This window comes from Camellia sinensis, chromosome 1 (assembly GCF_055761805.1).
Source record: "Camellia sinensis isolate YWXY chromosome 1, ASM5576180v1, whole genome shotgun sequence".
NCBI classification, from domain to species: Eukaryota; Viridiplantae; Streptophyta; class Magnoliopsida; order Ericales; family Theaceae; genus Camellia; species Camellia sinensis.
The window spans coordinates 68892689-68913314 of record NC_138961.1 but is presented as its reverse complement, the minus strand read 5'-3'; the positions used below and the strand labels follow the sequence as shown (position 1 = coordinate 68913314).

At 42.3% G+C, this 20626-nt stretch overlaps 1 pseudogene across 1 annotated transcript in view; it reads right to left on the bottom strand.

Moving 5' to 3' along the window:
* Positions 1-3375: 3375 nt before the first annotated feature.
* The window catches only part of LOC114303966 (SUPPRESSOR-OF-WHITE-APRICOT/SURP RNA-binding domain containing protein 1-like), a 64543-nt pseudogene continuing 47292 nt past the window's right edge, over positions 3376-20626 (bottom strand). Inside the window, exons 5-7 of the transcript XR_014335955.1 lie at positions 5345-6360; positions 4509-4778; positions 3376-4315 (exon numbers count right to left, since the gene is read on the bottom strand). The product of XR_014335955.1 is annotated as an SUPPRESSOR-OF-WHITE-APRICOT/SURP RNA-binding domain containing protein 1-like (transcript). The remainder of the gene's footprint in view (positions 4316-4508; positions 4779-5344; positions 6361-20626) is intronic.

Genomic DNA, 20626 nt, shown 5'->3' with positions numbered 1-20626 from the left:
TGCAGAAGACAGTTTTGACAGCAAACAGATGACAGACAGTATGGCATGGGATTTCAGGCATATGTAAGCATGGTCATGCTTCCTATCATGCTTTAAACTCAAGGAAGCATGGCCCTCGATCCTCGAGCCATCAATGGTGCATGATAGCCCAAGGGATCAAATTTGCCACTTGATGTAAAGATGCATGCAACAAACAAAATGAGAACCAAAGCCTTATGAATCAAGGCATCAAAGGCCTCGGTGACCGAGAATCAAGGCACATTACATCACTTGAAGTATGAATGTCCCTTGATCCCCACATTTGGCTTGACACCCCAAACCAAATAATGCAATGCATGTTATGCAAACATGGCTTAAAATGCGACATGATACCAAGATGCAAGGCATGCCAAGTGTGGTGCAACTAGTATGGCAAGCATGCAATGTTAGGCATACGAGATGCAAATGTAGTGCAAACATGGGCCATTTAGGCAATGGGATCGACATGTTACAACACTTAATGAAGCAATTATGCAACAAACATGAGATAAGCATGCAAGGGTGACCATAAACCACAAAGGGGCAGACATCAAACCATCTTAAAACAGTGGCCAAAAGTGCCTAAAATGGTGGACAAACTCTCATGCCAACATGCAAGCCAATGGTCTCGAAACTAAGGCACAAGTAACATGACCAATCATAGCATGATTTAGACAAGTAAGAAACAGAATTTTTACAGGCAAAATAGGGCTCCAAACCCTCCTAATATGGCAGCTAAGATGGCTCCAAAGGGGTGTATGCACTAAGGTTCATGTGTAGGCATAAGAGGGCACGCCTTCAAGGCAGAAAAGAGGTCACAAATGCACACATATGAGCATGATTTATGGACTAAAATATGGTCCTAAATGATGCCAAAACATGAGGATGGTCCAAACTATGCATGCTAGAGGTCAACATACTCAAAGCTTACAAGCCAAAACACAAAGAGATGACATCAAACAAGGCGAACATGGCTGAAATAGATGACCAACAGACCTCAGACATGATAAAATAATACCAAAACCTTCATGGAACCATGCCAATATATGCAAGAATCATGGCCTAAGCACAAAGGGGCATTTCTAGGCCAAATGGAGCAATACAAAGCAAGTACTTTAAGCATGCAAAGAGACATAAATCCGGCCAAAAACAGAGGTCACACATGACCTAAAACACCCAAAAAAATTCTAAAATGAGGCCAAAAATGATCAAGCATACATGCTACCCTTTTAAGCCAAAAAGCAAGGAAACAAGACAATGAAGGGAGAGGGGTGTCCCTCCCCTATGCAAGACTTCAAACCACCTTCCTTACCACTAAAAATACACTGGTTTTCATTGGTGAAGAGATCAAAACACTGAAGTAAACAAAGCCCTACCAAAGAGGCAACAAAAGGGGGCAAATAAGGCCTAACAAGGTGAGTTTGCACTCAAACTACAAGACAACCTTAATGAAAGTTCTAAAGCATGAAAATATAAGCCTTTTTTATGTTATGCACAAAAGCTAAATCAGCAAGCAAGATAGGTAAATAACTATTATAAGTTTGGGGAAAATAAAGCAAGATGCTCACCCTTGAAGAACCTTTGAAGAACAAATGGTCTAGCCCTCTTCTTTTGATCAAAATCAGTCCAAAAACTCAAGAATCAATCCCCCAAGTCCCTCAATCTCGGAGCTATGTGTAATAGTGTGTGTATTGGTGCAAAAGTAAGGTAAAAACACACTTTTGGGCCAAAAAAACACACACAAAGGAGGAGAGAGAGGGAGATATAGAGATAGGATGTATCTATATCTCTAAGCTCTGGTTTTTGCTTCCAAGTCTCTAACCTAGATCAAAGAGGAGAGCCTCCCTCTTATAGAACTCCCTCTTGCAAAGCTTATACAACAAGCTTGGTTAGAGGGAGATCCCTCCATACACGTGTATGGAGGGAGGCAGAGTTGGTGCCATCTAGCACAGCTGGCACAAAATATCTACATAAAGTAGATGAACAGTGGTTGGCTGCCCAAAAATGTCATTTTGACAAAATTTAGTGCCGACCGGCAGCAAAATGTGCCGACCGGCAACAAAATGTGCCGACCGGTATAAAAGATTGCCGATGGAAGCAAAAACCGGCCGGTGGCATCTAGCCACTGCCGGTGGTGTGTGGGGATGTCTCACAAGGCATTCTCTCCCCTTCCAAGGCAAAACACAAGTGTTTGGTGTGAAACCAGACACTAAACAGTCAAGTTCGGAGATCCTGAGGCAAGGCGCGCAGCCGAGACCTCCGGGAACTCCAAACGAACACAAACATGAATAATCACCGAGTGTTCAAACGGTGACGTCCAAGTCTTGAGGACGTTCAAAAATGGGGTGTCTACACCTAGTCCTCATTATCTATCATTTTCAAGTTGTACGAGTTTCCTATTTTCTAGTTGAAACAATTTTGTTTTGTATTTTTTTTTTTTTTTGTGTTTTTAAAGGAATCAAGTTGTAAAAACATGTGGGACGATTCCTCGTGGTAGTTTGTATCTTGTTAGATAACTGATGTTACTTTATGAGAGTAGTCTATAGTTTCTGTTTGGCTTCACCCCTCATTCCCAATTTTTATCACTGAGTTTATCTGCATGTTTGAATGTGGCATTGAGGTGCTAGTAGAAAATGAAGTGAAAGAAAAGAAATAAAAGGGAAATTATATTTTACACCAAAAAGACTGTAAGGGAAATTATATTTTATTGTAAGCATTTGATTAGCATCAAAATTTTGCAAGAAAGAAATCATGAGTAAACCTTTGGACAAATTAAAAAAAAAAAATTTGAGGGGATTATATTTTGGAAGAAATTAAAAAAAAGAAAAAAAAAACCTAATTATCATGTTAGTGTGAGTTGCATAGCAAAATTAACTTTATTGTAATTTCTTCCACATTAATGCTAAACAAAAGTTGCATTTGTTTTTCCCCTTTCCCTCACTTTTCACCATTTTCATCTTAGTAGTTTCTTAGTTGTGTTTTAGTGGGAATGGCTCAAGGATTGGGAAATATTTTTGATTCTATGCATGAATGTCTTTACCCTTCTCAACTAAGGTTTATACACCCCAAAATGTTCGAACATAGAGAGAGAGAGAGAGAGAGAGAGAGAGAGAGAGAGAGAGAGGTTTGAAACCAAGGAATCAGTTTTTTAGGGTCTTCATCAACAAAGATCAACTTTCTCAACAAAATAAATAAACAAAGATCAGAGAAAGAGAGAGAGAGAGAGAGAGAAGTTTGAAACCAAGGAATCGGTTTCCTAAACAAAGGCAAAAGCAAGTGTACCCTTTCCATGCATTAGCACTAGAACATTCATAACAACCAAAATCACAAGGCCCTAAAATAAATAATACCAAATGATCCTAGCATTAAAAAAGTACAAAGTATTTCTAACTCCGAGCACAGAAACATGGGAACAAAGGAGTAGGCGGGGGAGAAACGAAAAACAAGAATGAACATGAACAGTACCCCCCAGTTTTCAAGTCCCACTACAATTAGAGCTACAACAAATCGATTTTTTCACCTTGCAGTAGCAGCTCTTGCACTCATAGATGTATGGTAATTGGAGCTTCTTTGTTTCCTATAAGAAGAATAAACATCATCATATTGACTCGCCTCATTTGGATTAGGGGTGGCGCCTAGTCCCAACCGTCCAGAGCTACTCGACCCAGGTTTCCCTTCTACACTTCCATCAGCATAAGTCCCTATCTCCGAATCCACCTGTAGATTTGGGGGTGGAGGAATACAAGCTCCACCATTGCGAACCGGCGAATCTCGTTCGTACTCGTCATCGTCATCTTTTGAATCAGACCCATTCTTGGGTCCCTCAGAAGGGTTAACCTCTCCGATCTCTTTGAAAAACTTCAACACGCTATTAAGAATTCCAGAAGGAGATACATTGGAATGTGGGATTACAGTTGGGATATCAAGAGGGCTCATGGGAGAGTAAGGTACCCCACTGCCGATTTGCATCTTTCTGACCATTCCAGGAATAAGACCAGGTGGAAATAAAGGGTACGGGGGTAATTTTTCACCTATGTTGCCGGTTGATGGTGGTAATAGATGGGGTGCAGTTTGTTGATTTGCGGGTAGAAGAGAAGACTGTATGGGTATGGACCCAGTAAAAGGACCGGTAGGGACTGAATTGGGAAGAAACGGCTGGGTTGCTAGGGATGATGCATGGTTGGTATAGAATGAACTAATTTATCAAGATAGTCTTTACCAGTCAATATTGGCACCGAACCTTGCTTATCAAGCTGCCACTGTAGGGCATTATGATTTGTTGCCAGTTGTGGCAATCCTGAACACAAAGAAAAACAAGTTCAACATATATAAATTCAAAAATTCAGACAGAAAACACGAGTATATCCATACTATGGACAAAAAAGCCACAGTAAAGATCATACTTTTCTTTAAACTTGCAATTTTCCAAGCGAGCTGAGGATCAGCATGAGAGAGAGAGAGAGAGAGAGAGAGAGAGAGAGAGAGAGAACCTGCCGTTGAGGGATCAGTTAAAGCAGCAGATAATTCCTTTGGAAAGAAATTCGTTGGTGGTCCACCAATCATCTCATTCTCAAGCGCATGAATAGTGACATGATCATAGTCTTCCTTAGAAGCCCAGAATGTAAGATTTTCTACAATCGTGATAGATTTTCCTTCTTGTTTTGAGGGTTGTGGTAAATCCTGGCAAGCATGGAACCTAAACAGGCTTAAATGCAAGTGCCTCGTTATCAAGCTCATGAGGGTTGATCCTACACTGCAAGCTGCATATTTCAAGAATAACCCAAAGAAAAACATATGTAGCATCAATGCACACATTGATAGCCAAAAGATTAAACAATTAAGAAGCATTCAAGAAAGAAATAATTTCCTACGTTCGCATCACAATAGCTCGATTTTAATTCCCCTTACTATATCCTCAAAATTGAAGAACATTTCTATCTCGCCAAAATATAATTACCAGGATAGATCAATACCACATATTCATTAAAACACCAGTGTACTATCATTGTATCCAGTTGAACAAACTTAAAAAGAAATTTCTATCTGGGAGGAAAATCAAATTTTATTATTATTTTTTATATGACAAATTTGGAAGGACACATAATAATGTACTCGAGTAGCCAGTGGACACCACAAGATATGAAGCAGTGGAAGCATTTAAGAGGCAGAAAAAATCAGTGAATAAGAATCTTGCAATAGATGTAATAAAGAAGAAGAAAATAAAGCAATAGGTATTCACACACAGAAAAGCAGCCAAAATCAAATTCATATCAACAGCACTCAAATTTATGTTGAACTAAGATTTGGCATAGCACTGGAAGTGTACCTGTCAAATAGAATGTCATTGGCAAGGTAAACTATATGCAATTGTCTCTCAGAATCATCCACACCAAACACCCTGTCCCTAAGTGCCTTGGCCAGAGCAGGTGCAAATGGAGACCTCTGCATAAACCAAATCTTGGCACCTTTGATTGACTCTTTGGTTCCACTGAGATTGTTAAGCACATTGTTCATTTCCATCGCAACATCTGAAGGCAGAGGTCCACAGAGACCTTTGAATGACCTGGAAGAGTGATCATAATCTGGTCGTCTATGACCAACAAAAGGCTGAGAATGTTGATGGTGCTGTTGTTGCTCATAAAACGGTGGTGTAAAAGGAGGTTGGTGCATTTGAGGACCACCCAATGAAGGAGCATTTAACGATGACTGGTTCATCATAGGATTTGGAGGATGCGTCATAGGCATAGAAGAGGATGGCAAAGGTGGGTTGAAGGGGCCACCCGGGCCATGTGTAGATAACCAAAGCTTGTACCAGTAGTAATTATGGCCCTCACCACCAAATAGAAAGCTATAATCAAGATTGTCTTGCTGTTTTTCACGAATCATGGCTTCAAATTCAGGGTCATTTTTGGCAGCATACTCAACAAGTTTATCAATTCGCTTTTGGAGTTTAGGATCAGATGGTGGAGCTGCAGGGTGTGGTGGAGAATCATATGGACCAATGAAAGGTGAAGGAACAAGATGAGGGGGCATATGTGGAGGAAATACAGGTGGAGGCTGTTGTTGTTGCTGAAGATAAAAAAGGTGAGGATATGGTGAAGGATGAGGATGGAGTTGATGTGTTCGTTGCATGTGACGAGGAAAAGGATACTGTTGGAGAGAGAGGTGTGGTGGAAGAAAAGGAGGACCGTGTACTGATGGAGGGAACTGTTGATGAAAACCAAATTGTTGCTGCTGTTGAATATTAGTTCTTTGCTGCTGCTGCTGAACAAATGCCATAGCTGCGGCATAATCATGAGCTTGTCGATCCATATTACAGATTTAGGGAAACCTTTGAAACACCTAATCCAATAAATAAAGCAAAATATGAAGAAGTCCCTCTACTACAAGAGCAGAATAGATATCAGAATAAAATGCATTTAAATATGAGTATCCAATATGTCGTTCAGCAGTATATGATTAATGAAACTGTCAGGTTTTATGCAGTGTTTGGATCACTATAATGAACGTTGGAATGGAATGATTATTCCGTCAAAACACCCATTACCTATTCCCATGTTTGGTACGGTAAAAAGTAGAAACATATATTCCAAATAGAATCACCAGAATGACCATTCCATTGGGAAGTCAAAGAACAACCATCACATTCCTACCCAAAATCATTCCAACAAACCAAACACTCTCTTGAGTGTTAAAAGGCTCCTCTTTACAAAACCACCTTGCATTTGCTGAACAAAAAATCAACTTCACAAAGTTTTATTGAACGATTAACCTAGTTACCTAGGTTTCACTAAGGCCTTCTAGAAGAGTCAGGATTTCAGCTTTGACAAAACACTAATCCCTCCTGGTCATGAAAGGATAATCATACATACCCTCTCAATCCCTTTTGAACAAATCGATTCCTAAATCAATAGATCACAAGGAAGCAATAATGGCTTATTCTTATACAAGGGAAGAAAAAAAATCTCAGAAACCCAAAATCGTTATATGAAATAAAAAAATTAAACCGATTTTCCTCATATTCTAAATCAGAAGCATAGAAAAATTGTGAATGTGAAACCCTATAACAAACAAAAAAATAACTAATTGTAGATGATCAGATAAAATATCAACAACCAAATTTGATTTAAATGGTTCCAAATACTAAAATCAGAACACATAGACAACAAACTATAATTCATATATAAAAATACTAGTTTTTTCAATTACATAAAAGAAAATAATGAATGTGGAAAGTGGGTTACTCATATTCACAAATTATCCAGACAAAGCTCTCACCTTTTTCACCCAATAATGAAAATTTCTTCAGATTGTGGAAACAAAGACAAAGAACCCAGATTGAGGGGAAGGCAGAGGAGAAGAGGGGGGGTACCTGGAGAGTGGAGGACTACTTCAATGGCTGTGGCGATGGGACTATGAGTTCTCTCTTCCATTATCTATAGCGATCCCGGTTTTCCGTTCCTTATTTGTTGTATCCGGACTTAGGTTTCGTGGAATTGGTTGTTGTATATGTCTTGTTGTCATCCTTTAATTCCATATATTTGACTTTCAAGATGCAATGGGCGTGTTTCGAACAGGTTGGTTGAGCTTTAGTCCCATTCCTTGTTGCCCAGTTTTTGGTGGTCCGCTCGAGTGGGTCCCTTTGCGCTCGAGCGAAGTTTACAAACTTTCAACATTTTGTGCCTCTGTAAAACTTCTGCAGGTGCGTTTTTCACGCTCGAGTGGATTTCCTTATGCTCGATCGGGTCACGCTCGAGCGGGCCTCTTGGCGCTCGAGTGGGTTTTCAAAGTCTGTTAAAATATTGGAAGAGGGTAATCTACGCTCGAGCAGATTTCCTTTTGCGCTCGAGCGGGTCCATTTTTTTGTGTTTGACGCTCAAGCGTCTATGGACGTGCCCTGTGGGCTTATGCTTTTCCACAATTCAAACTCAATATGTCACGGTTCTGAATCTAATCTCACAATGTGCGATGTGAGATTGATAAATCACCAAAGAGTCCAAATCTGGAAAATCGTTTTGCAAAACTGATTTTTAAGAAAGAAGTGACAAACATGGACTGCTTTGCTAGATACAGAGTCGCCACCTAAATATTTTGTTTTGGGGGAATTTCGGAAACCTTGACTCGTGCCTAAGGCCACGTGTCCGTCATCACCAAAGTTGCCTCGTCTCGGGAACTTGGGTACGATTGGGGAAGGTCAGCTATGAGCACCCCCGCTCGCCCGATCCGAAGATCGACCTGTACTAAGCATGATATCGAGTTTTGAAAACATATGTGTTCTTATTCTAGTTAATTAGCTAATCTTACTATGTGATGCGCACAACACACAAGTATAGACTAGGTCGCCTAATTTGGAACAAAACATCGCATATTTGTTGTTTGAAAAATGGTTTGAAGTTTGCTACTCGTAAGTAGGCTAAATCATGGATTTCGATGAATTATTCCAATTCAAGCAATCCAACCTTCACCCACAGGCATTCAGGCAGTTATATCACATAAGCAATTAGCCTCATGGTAAGCATGCTTTCATGTTAACACTCACGTACATGCAAGATGCTAAAGCATAAACACTCACAGTGTACTCCGAGCCAAAACAAAGAACGTGTTAGTAATCAAATGTATGATCCAAGTCCATGTTAAGATGGCTAATGCATCGTAGGCAAAATGCAACTAGAATAAGCTCGGCTAATCTAAAATGGCATATGAGATGCGACAATTCGACACATGTATTCAACTTGGAACTTAAATACAATGCAGTTAGTATGATGCGCCGAGCCCGGTGCATGCAATATAGATGAATGATGCAAACATGCATAGCATAAGGATGCTAATTGAAACGTGCCCTAGAACTAACCATCGTAAGTGGTTAAGTAAAAGGGAGAAACAATTGGAGGTTGGAAGACATGCATCACACACACGCACACTTATTACATAATTGCGCCCTCTCGAGGGAGGGACCGAAAGAATAATACAAATCAAATAATTAACTAACTAGCGAGCTAACTAATTATTACACAACACTTAACTAATTAAACAAATTAATTAAGCTAAGAAAGCAGTAAAGAGGCCTCGGGAAGAGGGACGAATGCGTGCACGCTCAGCTCCGCTCGAAAATCCATAGCCATACTCATGCTGCCTCTGTTTACATTGCTCTGCACTTCTGAACACTGCACAAGTCTCAAAGTTGCTTCTAAACTACTCCATGAGGGTTGTGAGAGGTCACCAACCAAGAGGTGAGGCCACCGGCCGTGGCGAACTGATCATCGACCATTTGTAAGGCTCTCGGCCAAACATACTTAGCCGATCGGCATTGAATATGGTCGGTCGACCATCTATTCCTGCAGAATGTTGTTTTTCTGCAGCAGAGGACAAACAGAGCATGGCAATGCATTTTCAAAGCAATTTATGCACCTCCACCCTCCTCAGCATGTTTGAGACTTCGACCCTCGGGCCATCAATCACGCATTTCAATGCATGATGGCCAAAGGTGTCGAGTGTGCAATTTGATATCAAATGAAATGCACACAAACACAAAATGGGGCCCTAACCTCCATCATGGTTGATTAAGAGGCAAGGGATGCAAATATGCAAGCAAAACTAATGCAACATGATCATGGCGAGGGTAACAAGCATGCTAAATGCAATGCAACCTAGACAAGCATGCAAGATGCAACATGGACGTTCAAGCATGCAAGGCGAACATGTGACAACATGTGAGGATAGGCAAGCATGTAACAACATGTTAGGCAACTTAACGAGAGATGCATACCAAATGCAATACCACTTAAACATGCAACAACATATTAATAGGCCAAGTGTGCAACAACATGTCATGGATTAAGTACACAGCGAGGCACAATTAAACTAGCATGCAACAACATGCAATATACCAAATATGCAACATGTGATAACATACAAGGCAAGCATGCAACAACATGCGGGGATGGTCTTAAACCAAAATGGACAGCTCTTGAATAGACCCAAATCAGTGGCCAAAATGCTAAGGACATGAGGGCAAATGCACACACAAATATGCATGCTAAATGGTCCAATACTTAAGCATGAAAGGGAAACTTTTAAGAACACTTAAAAGGAATGGAAAGCGTGCAAATGTGACAACATTACATGCCCTAAAATGGGGCTAGGAGTGATGTCAAATAAACGAGTCAAGCATGGCATGCTCAAGACTGGAGCCTAAGACTAGTCGAAGGACTTGAACCAAAGCTACACAAAACAAAGAGCACATGGAAAGTATAACCCAAAACAGTCCTAAATCATGCTAAAGTGAGCCTAAAACATGCAATGACCAAAGCCAAAACAAGCTAAAACAAAAGGGGAAAATCATGAGACATACAAGGCCATCAAAGAGGTGTTACACTACACCTAATACAACCAAACATGGCACAATTTAAGCGACCCAAAACAGAGGTATGACACGTCAAAATGAGCCCAAAAACTCACTTAGATGTCATCCCGAATACCCAAACATGTTGGCATACACAATGACACATTCGTGAGGCATAAAACACAAACTCTTTAAGACATTAAAGGAGTGATAAGTGTAAGTTTATGCATGAAATATGGACTGAAATAACATTCTAAGTGATGCCAAACCATTGAAATGATCCAAATAGTGCATGCTAGCAACTTGGACACTCAAAGCTAACAAGCTAGATTGCATGGTGGCTATACAAAACAATGCAAGCATAACCAAAACAATGAAAAAAAGAGCTTAAGCATGCTACAACAAGGCTAAAAGCTTCATGGAGTTGAGCCAAAATCATGCTAAAAACGTATGTTACAACATGATGCATGTTAAGGCCAAATCATGGGATTACAAGACAATCGTATGAAGCGTACATAGCATGTCTAAACCAACTCAAAGACGAGGTGTATCATGGCAAAATAAAGCCTAATACATACTGAAATGGAGCTAAAACAAACTAAACACACATGTTACCACATAAGCCATTTATGCAAGCATTAAAGACAACAAGGAGAGGGGATGACCCTCTACTTTTTAGGACCTCAAAACCACCTCTCCACCACTAAAAATCCTCTGGATTTCAGTGGTAGAGAGGTCATGCAAAGACCAAAACAATGGCCAAAAGGTATGGCCTAAAACAAGGCCTTGGAGGGGGGAAACAACCCCAAACCTCAAAGTGACCTTAAACAAAGTTCTAAAGCACACAAAATCAGAACTTTTATCAGTTATAGTTGAAGCTTAAAACAATAAGCAAGAATGGATAAAAGCCTAAGCAAGAAAGGGGTAACTAAAGTAAGGATGCTCACCCTTGTAGACCTTCTTTAGAAACAAAGCTCCAGCACCTTTCTTTGGTCAAAACCAATCTAAGAACCCTAACAACAACCTTCTAAGGCCTCAACAACCCAAGGATGGTGGAATGCTAGGTGTTCTAGTGCAAAAGTAAGACAAAACTCACTTTAGGACACAAAATATAATCAAACAAGGGAGTATAGATACAAAACTACATCTAAACTCTCTAACCTAATTTTTTTGAACCTTGGAGGAAGGAGGAGGAGCTCCCTCTTTATAGAGGCTCAAATCCTCAAGCTTCCAAGACAAGCTAAACAAGAGGCAAATCCCTCCATACACGTGTATGGAAGGGGTTAATAATGGGTGCCAGCTGTGCCAGCTGGCACGAAATATCTGCATAAAGCAGATGAATAGGGTTCGGCCAGCAAAAATGGCCGATCGACCAACACAATGGCCGGTCGACCAAATATAGTGCCGACCGGCCAACACTCTTGGCCGGTGGCAAAAAAAAAAGGGCCGATGGGTTAAGGGGATGGCAAACAAGCCACCCTCTTCCCTTAGAAGCAAAAACACAAGTGTTTGGTCCATGACCAAGCACAAAACAGATAAGTTGAGTGATCTTGAGGCAAGGCGCGTAGCCGAGACCTCTGAGAACCCAAAACGAACATGAGCATTGATGATCATCAAGTGTTAAAACGATGCCGCCCAAGTCTTGAGGACGGTCAAAAATGGGGTGTCTACAGTTGCCCCTCTTTGACAAAACTCGAAAGTCATAACAATGATGGGAGTGAATGTCAAAGCCCAAAGATGACCCATTTTTTACTAGGCCGAAGAGTTAAACAAAGCATACAAGCTAGCAAGATATGTGCCCGTAGGCAGGGGCAAGATGCAAAGAACATGCATGATACCGAACATAACTTATGATCATGCAAAGAGAGCTATAACAAAGCAAATACATACAATAAATGCAACAGTTTAAGTAGGCGGAAACACATGTGAGTAAAGCATACGCGAAAACTCATGCAATGTGTGTAACAATGCAAGAAGGGTGCATAAACACATGTAAGTAAAGCATACGTGAAAACGCATGCAATGTGTGTAACAATGCGAGAAGGGTGCATAAACACATGTAAGTAAAGCATACATGAAAACGCATGCAATGTGTGTAACAATGCAAGAAGGGTGCATAAACACATGTAAGTAAAGCATACGTGAAAACGCATGCAATGTGTGTAACAATGCGAGAAGGGTGCATAAACACATGTAAGTAAAGCATACACGAAAATGCATGCAATGTGTGTAACAATCCGAGAAGAGAAGAAATGGGTTAGTAAGGGTTAGTTACGTCTACATGCGGCACGCGAATGGAGAAAAGTTAGATACGTCCACACGCGGCACGCGACTGGAGAAAAGTTAGATACGTCCACACTGTAGACGTCCTCGAACGTCCCGGGAGGGAATCCCATTTTGTTCATTGGGGCTTACTACAGTTTGGACTCAATGTCACGGTCCTGTATCTAATCTTGCGGAGTGCAATGCAAGACCGATGAATCATAAAAAAGTCCAAATCCGATAAATCGTTTTGAAAAACTGATTTTTAGAAAGAAGTGCCAAACATGGACTGCTTTGCCAGATACAGAGTCGCCACCTAAATATTTTATTTTAGGGGAATTTAGGAAACTTTAACTCGTGCCTAAGGCCACGTGTCCGTCATCACCAAAGTTGCCTCAGCTCGGGAACTTGGGTACGATTAGGGAAGGTCACTTCGTGTGCACCCCCGCTCGCCCGATCAAAGATCGGCCTCTACTAACCATGATATCGAGTTTTGAAAACATTATGTGCTCTTATTTCAGTTTATTAGCCTAGAATTGCTATGTGATGTGCGCAGCATACAAGTATAGACTGGATCACCTAAGTTGGAACAAAACATCTCATGTTTATTTTTTTTTAAAGCGGTTTGCTACTCGCAAGTAGGCTAAACTGCGGATTTTTCCACCCTCAAGTGGGCTTAGAAAATATGGTGATTTGCCACTCTCAAGTGGGCTTAAAACTCGCAATCAAAGAATTGTTCCAATTCAAATAATCCAACCTTCACCCACAGGCATTCAGGCAGACAAGGAAACCGACGGGGGAAAAGCGGTTTCCAAGGAGAAAAGGTGGTCACCCACCCTTGTACCACCTTCCAAACAATGAAAACAAGGTCCATGCCAAAAATGAACCAAGACGGATGCAAAACGAGGGTTCGGGGGTCAAAACACGCGACCAGAGACCCCGAAAACTAACTGTTAGGCGTCGAAAATGGCGTGTGACCACGAAGGTGGTCTCCCAGGCCCACAATGTCCCTCTAGAGAGAGGAAACAAGGCGTGTGCCAAAAACCAGAGCAAACGGAGAAAGTTAAGCAGTCCCGAACCGAGGCGCACGGCCGACGGCTCTAAAAATCAGAAACTGGTCTCCAAACACGACCACGAAAAGTAGCCCATGGCCACTGAGAGATCGTCTACAAGACCTCTCCCTCCCTTCGGGAAGAGAAAACAAGACCTAGTTCACAAACCGAGGCAAAGCACAAAAGGGCCCCGAGGTCCGGGGGTAAGGTTCTCAGCCGAAACTCCGAAATCTCAGAACGAGCACAACATGCACCATCACCAAGCGCTCAATCGATGACGTCTGAGTCTTAAGGTCGGTCAAAAATGGGGTGTCTACAGTTGCCCCTCTTTGACAAAACTCGAAAGTCATAAGTGACGGGAGTGAATGTCAAAACCTAGAGACGACCCATTTTTGACAAGGCCGACGACTTAGACAAACAGGCGAGATAAACAAAGAGATGTGCCCGCAGGCAGGGGCAAAAATGCAAAATGTTATGCAGGAAGATTTTGATAACTGGACTTATACGCTACGCGAAGCCGATTTGATAATTGGACTTATACGCTGCGCAAAACCGGTTTGATAATTGGACTTATACGCTACGCGAAGCCGGTTTGATAATTATGGATGTAACAGATAGAGCAATAAATGCAAATGGGGTAACACACTCCAACCACGCTGGAATCGTGAGAGGAGGAAGAACAAAGAAAACCAATCAGGAGCGCATTCCACGCAACCGGAGATAAATTCCAAACACGCTGAAATCGTGTGAGGAATGGGACACTCTAACCACGTTGAAATCGTGAGAAGAGGCCTGAAAACAACCGCCTAGGTGCATACACAACGCAACCTGAGATGAATTCCAAACACGCTGAAATCGTATGACGAAAATGATACTCTAACCACGCAGAAATCGTGAGAAGATGCTCGAAAACAACCGCCTAGGTGCGTACACAACGCAACCCAAGATAAATTCCAAACACGCTGAAATCGTGTGAGGAAATGGACACTCAAACCACGCTGAAATCGTGAGAGGGGGTCTGAAAACAACCGCCCAGGTGTGTACACAACGCAACCTAAGATAAATTCCAAACACGCTGAAATCGTGTGAGGGAATGGGACACTCAAACCACGTTGAAATCGTGAGAGGAGGTCCGAAAACAACCGCCCACGTGTGTACACAACGCAACCTGAGATAAATTCCAAACACGTTGAAATCGTGTGAGGAAAAGGATACTCAAACCACGCTGAAATCGTCAGAGGAGGTTCGAAAACTACTGCCCAGGTGTGTACATAACACAACCTGAGACAAATTCCAAACACGCTGAAATCGTGTGAGGAAAGGGACACTCGAACCACGCTAAAATCGTGAGAGGAGGTTCGAAAACAAACTGCCCAGGTGCGTACACGACGCAACCTGAGATAAATTCCAAACACGCTGAATCGTGTGACGAAAGGGACACTCGAACCACGCTGAAATCGTGAGAGGAGGTCCAACAACCCGCCCAGCGCGTCTACAACACAACCTGAGATAAAACCTGACCAGGCCCGCGTATCACGCGTCCTGAGATAAATTCCAAACACGCTGAAATCGCGTAAGGAACGGGACACTCAAACCACGCTGAAATCGTGAGAGGAGGTCCAACTCAACCGCCCAGGTGCATACACAACACAACCTGAGATAAATTCCAAACATGCTAAAATCACTTAAGGAACGGGACACTCAAACCACGCTGAAATCGTGAGAAGAGGTCCAACAACCCGCCCAGCGCGTCTACAACGCAACCTAAGATAAATACCAAACACGCTGAAATCGTATGAGGAATGAGACACTCAAACCATGCAGAAATCGTGAGAGGAGGTCCAACTCAACCGCCCAGGTGCATACACAACACAACCTGAGATAAATTCCAAACACGCTGAAATCGTGTGAGGAAAAAGACACTCAAACCACGCTGAAATCGTGAGAGGAGGTCCGAAAACAAACCACCCAGGTGCGTACACGACGCAACTTGAGAAAGTCCTGAAGGACAACGATCCTAAACGCAGCTCGACGTAAAAGGATAAATGATACAAGATAACACAAGATGCAAATAAACACAATAAGTGCGATAATACAGTACATGTTACAAGCAATGTAGAGCATGATGTTTAGGGAATGCAGTAAACAGACAAAGCGACACTTTTAGAAAGCACCTCATGGAGTGAGTGGCCGTAAACCGCTTTACTTTGACGGGGATCTCTTCTTGTATTCGTCGAATACTTACCTTCAACTCATAGTATAAAGGTTCTGAAATGCTGACAAGGAGCAACATCTACATGTATAAACCACAAATGCCGTTTTTCGTCCTGGTCATATTCATAACTTTCCCTAGGAACTCATTGCAAACACAGCCAAGATGCCTCCGGCAAGGAATGGTACTCAGGAAGAGCACATCTGATCGCCATTCTGGCCTGAAATGGTGAAACAGTCAACACAGTATTCTGTTCATTTTGAACACATAGCTCGTATCAGCACACTGCTCATTTTGAACACGCAGCTCATAACATTGTACTCTGTTTCTTTTGAACATACAGCTCATAACACAGTATTCTGGTCATTTTGAACACACGACTCGTAACAGCACACTGCTCACTCTGAACACACAGCTCATAACACAGTACTCGGTTTATTCGGTACACAGCTCATTCCAAACATATAGGATGTAGTGACAGAACTTGCAGAAGTTGAAACAAGCTCAGGCACTCCAAATTTTCCCTCTTTTCTTTGCTTTGCAGCCCAAAACTTTCATAGCTTCAGATGGGTCCTGGTTTTTACTGTTCACATATGACCTGGGTTGAACCCTGTGGTTTTATGAAAGAACAAATTCTGTTTTGCACAAATGTGGAGAATGACACAGCACTCTGAGCACAAAACAGTTTTTTGAAAGCGAGATGAGAAAAGGGTTCTCAACCGGGTATTGAGCCTACAACTAACCACAGCCAAAACGACTCAACAACGGAAAACAAAAGGTAGAACAACCTAAACACAACTCAACAAAGGGAAAACAAGGTAAAACAACCTAAACACATCTATTGACACTCAAACGACTCAAAACAAGAATCGAAAGAAACACAAACACAACACTCAGCTGTGTTATAAAGGCAAGAGACCTCGCGGTGCACGAGGAGCCAGTTTCCCCGGGTATTGTTTCCCACCCTTTCTCACTTGTGATTCTCACATCACTCGGCCCTCAATCTCTATTTTTTTGAAAAAGCCCTTTTCCTCACTTTTTCTCTCAGCGCACATCTCTCTATTCTTCACTCTCTCATTTTTTTATCCCTCCCCTAGGTAGTTAATGGATAAGCAGGAAGTTATGGGCTCTTGCCCCTAGTATTCTACCATATTCTTGTTTTCGTTCACAACAGTGAATTTCTCCCACATAGGGGTTGCGCTACAACTGGGTGTGTAGCAAATCTGCAGCTGACATCGGTTGACGATGCTCTGCTGGGGAGTTTGGACGTGATCAGATCTGTCTGGATGAGGGAATGGAATACCTTGCTCCATTCCAGTTCGTGCTTCGCACTTGGCTTGATACCTCACTGCTCAGAGGATATGAGAGCTTTTAGCCCTTTTGCAGTTAGCTTCAGTGATACCCTTTTTCCGGCAGGTATGAGTTCCCTTCTTGGCGAGTATGTTGGCAATGGGGAAAAGACAAAAAACCTGGCTCAACTGTGCCCCTAGTTCATCATTTTGACCATTTTTTATTTTTTGGCTTTCTACTAAAACAATTTTGACCAAAATGAGAGTTAGATTAACATGCTTGTTCGATTTTCTGATTTAAAATCATGCAAGTCAGGTTATGAGCACTGAAAGATTTCCCTTTTTTGGGTCCAAGAAATGGTCCAGTTTTGGAAAAATGGAGTAATTTTCGAGAAAATTAGTCAACTTCATTAAAAATTCTCAAAACTGTTTTTACAAATGACCACTGCTCAACGAGCACAGAATTTACTCTTGAGATGCACAACCTCAGATCCAAAATAATGAAAAATTGCCCCTTGTCTGAACGGCACTGCATGGCAACTGAAAGTTTCCCCTAGTCTGAACAGCACCGCAACACTGCACGGCAACGGAAAGTTGCCCCTAGTCTGAATAGCACCGCAGCACATGGCAACCAGTCCTCACAGTGACAATTACAACCAAATTCTTGGATACAGAGAAGACAAAGACTAGAACCGTCACATGGACACAGTTGAATTTGAAGTGTTTTACGGCTGGACTTCAGAATGAAGTTGCCTACGTATCCCAAACATGGGAATCTAGCCTTGCGTAGTTCGGGGGTAAGGTATACTCGGGTATTGACCTCTCCTTTTGCGCTCTAACTTTTGCCAAGGCCACCCTTCCGGGTTTTCAACCTTGCGAGCTATGTTCTTCTTTTCTTTTCAATTCTTTTCATTTCTTTTTTTTTCTTTTTCATCTTTTCTTTTCATTTTCTTCATTTTTCTTCTTTTTCTTTTTCTTTTTTATTCTTTGCATTTTTCTTTTTTTTTTTGGTTCTTTTTCTTCTTTTTCTTGCTCTAACTTTTGCTTGGGTCGCCCTTCCGGGTTTTCGGCCCAACGAGCCTCTCAAGGGTAAAAGTTTATCTTTGTCCATGTTGATTGGTTTGAGATCTCGGAGCCATCTGAATCCAAGAGAATGGCTGCTGTTCACTGATGATGTGGAAGTCCATCCAATGGAGGGTGAATTTTCCCCTAGTGTTGTGGGTAGGAACTTGGTTATCCTTCAGCAATACTTTCTTCTTTCCCCCTTCTGGGATTTGGCATTCTTGCCAGTCTTCCCTGGTTTGCAGAAAAGACTCATCTTTGACTCTTCGAGTGTATCTGACATTTTTGTCCCTAGTTCAATGGCTGCTTTTGATCTAGCTTCGCAAACTTCCTTTGATGACATCTGATCTTCTCGATCTGACTTTTCTGCTAATTCATGGGCTACTTCAAATCTGGCCACGTAGGCCTCCTTTGATGGTTGACCATTGAACACTCTGAATTTAAATTCATGGTTTGAAAGCAAAAAATAAAAGGGGGAGTCTCGAGGCTGAGAGCGATCCTAAGCTGCACAATCTCAAGAGCGATTTTGCACAGTTCTTTGCAGGACGGCACAAAACATTTTTTGAAATCTTTTAAGAAAGCAACTAATCTCTCGCGCAAAAGACAATGTAGAACCAATCTGGATCAAGCCAGGATCCTTCTCAGTATTCACACTAACAAGCGTGATTTCATTCATTAAGGGCTTAGCATGCCTCTCTTTCTCTCAAATGATCAAATTTTTGCAAATCCCAAGGAATTCCTTCCTCTTCGTTTTCACCACAATGTTCAAAAAGTTTTTTAAAAAAACTTAGGTCAATGCAATAATTTCAAGGCACAAAAGAGCAGGTGAAATGCACTGTCGTTTGATTCTGAACTTCTGGCACAACTGGCGCAAGGCAGAAGCAAACAAAAGAGTGTGAAAATCACTGCTGTTTCATTCAGATCTGTTGGCACAACTGGCTCCACGGCAGAAACAGACTCAAGAGAAAGCAAAAAGACAAACACAAAACAAAATGGTGATGCCTAAGGTAACACCCCCGGAATCACCCGACCTTTGTACAACAAGACTGACTCGATACAACAAGACAGACCCTTAATCAAAAAGACTGTCTCAAGACAATGAGACAGACTCAAAACAAAACTACAGAACTGACTCAACACCCAAGTCAGAAACTACAAAACTAGCATTCACAAATGCTCAAAACAGTGCGTACCAAACGCCACATCCGGAGTAAACCGAGCACCGCCCGCAGGTGGTTCATCCCCTGATCACATCACATTATCCTCCAGGTTCACCGATCCAGTAACAATAGACTTTGCTGAGCTTGGTGGGAGGATGACCCCGTTGTCAAACAAGTCCTGTACTTCATGGCGAAAACAGAAACAATTGTTGGTGCTATGACCAGTCTGTTGATGGTATGCATAGTACTGGGTAGTATCATGACCTGGAGGAAGATGAGCAGGGAGGGGCCGAGGGTCGAGGGGTTTAAGATGCCCCTTTTCAGCAAGGATTTGAAGGGCCTTGGATAGAGGCATATAGAGGGCATGGAAGACCCGGCGACCTCGGGGTTGATACTTCGAGGTTTGTGGATTTTTGCTGGGTGCACTAGAAAAAGGGTCGGCAGGTACTGGCTTGGTCTGCTGGTCTTTTCCGGATATAGAATTAGGGTTGGAAGAAACAGTTCTGGTACTACGGTCCTTCTCCTGATTTTCCCCTTGGCTTGAACTGCCCTCGATCTAAGTAGGGAAGGTGTCATCCACAGTTTCTACAGCAACTGCGAGTACCTGCTGTTTGTTCAGTCCTCCGGCTTTCAAAGCCTCAACAGCCCACGAGAGTTGTTCGTAGGGATCGGTGTCCACCTTCACCTTGTTCTTACCACTCACCTCAGCTTGGTAGAAGGTTTGGGTTGCTACATCAGAGCGGAGCCCTGTTGTTGTCGACATGCCATTGCCAGAACTTGGGATGGCTTCAGGTTGGCTGACCTCATTTACAATTTGCCCCAATAGCGGGGGCTCTTCTGGCATGAAATTCCCGGCATATGATGCAGTCGGTGGCAGAGCCGACATTCCGTTGGTTAGATTAGCCACAGATCTCTGAAGATCGCCAAACATTCCCAGTAGCTCAAAAGTGGTGGGCTCATGGGTTTGAAATAGTTGGGGTTCCCAGATCGGATGTGCGGCAGGTGACCTGGGCGGGTGTGGCATGTCAACATCAGTCTCACCCTGCATGGTGATTCCCTGGTTCAATGTTGTTGCCATGACCACAATTTCTTCTGAATTCTGCATCATCACGAGTTTGCTGAACTGAACAGAGGTGATGTGACTGGTGACTAATGGATCAGATAAACTGGTGAGCCTTGACTGGCCTTTCTCAGTCGTGCCTCAGCGAAGGAAAATACTGGCTGCTCTG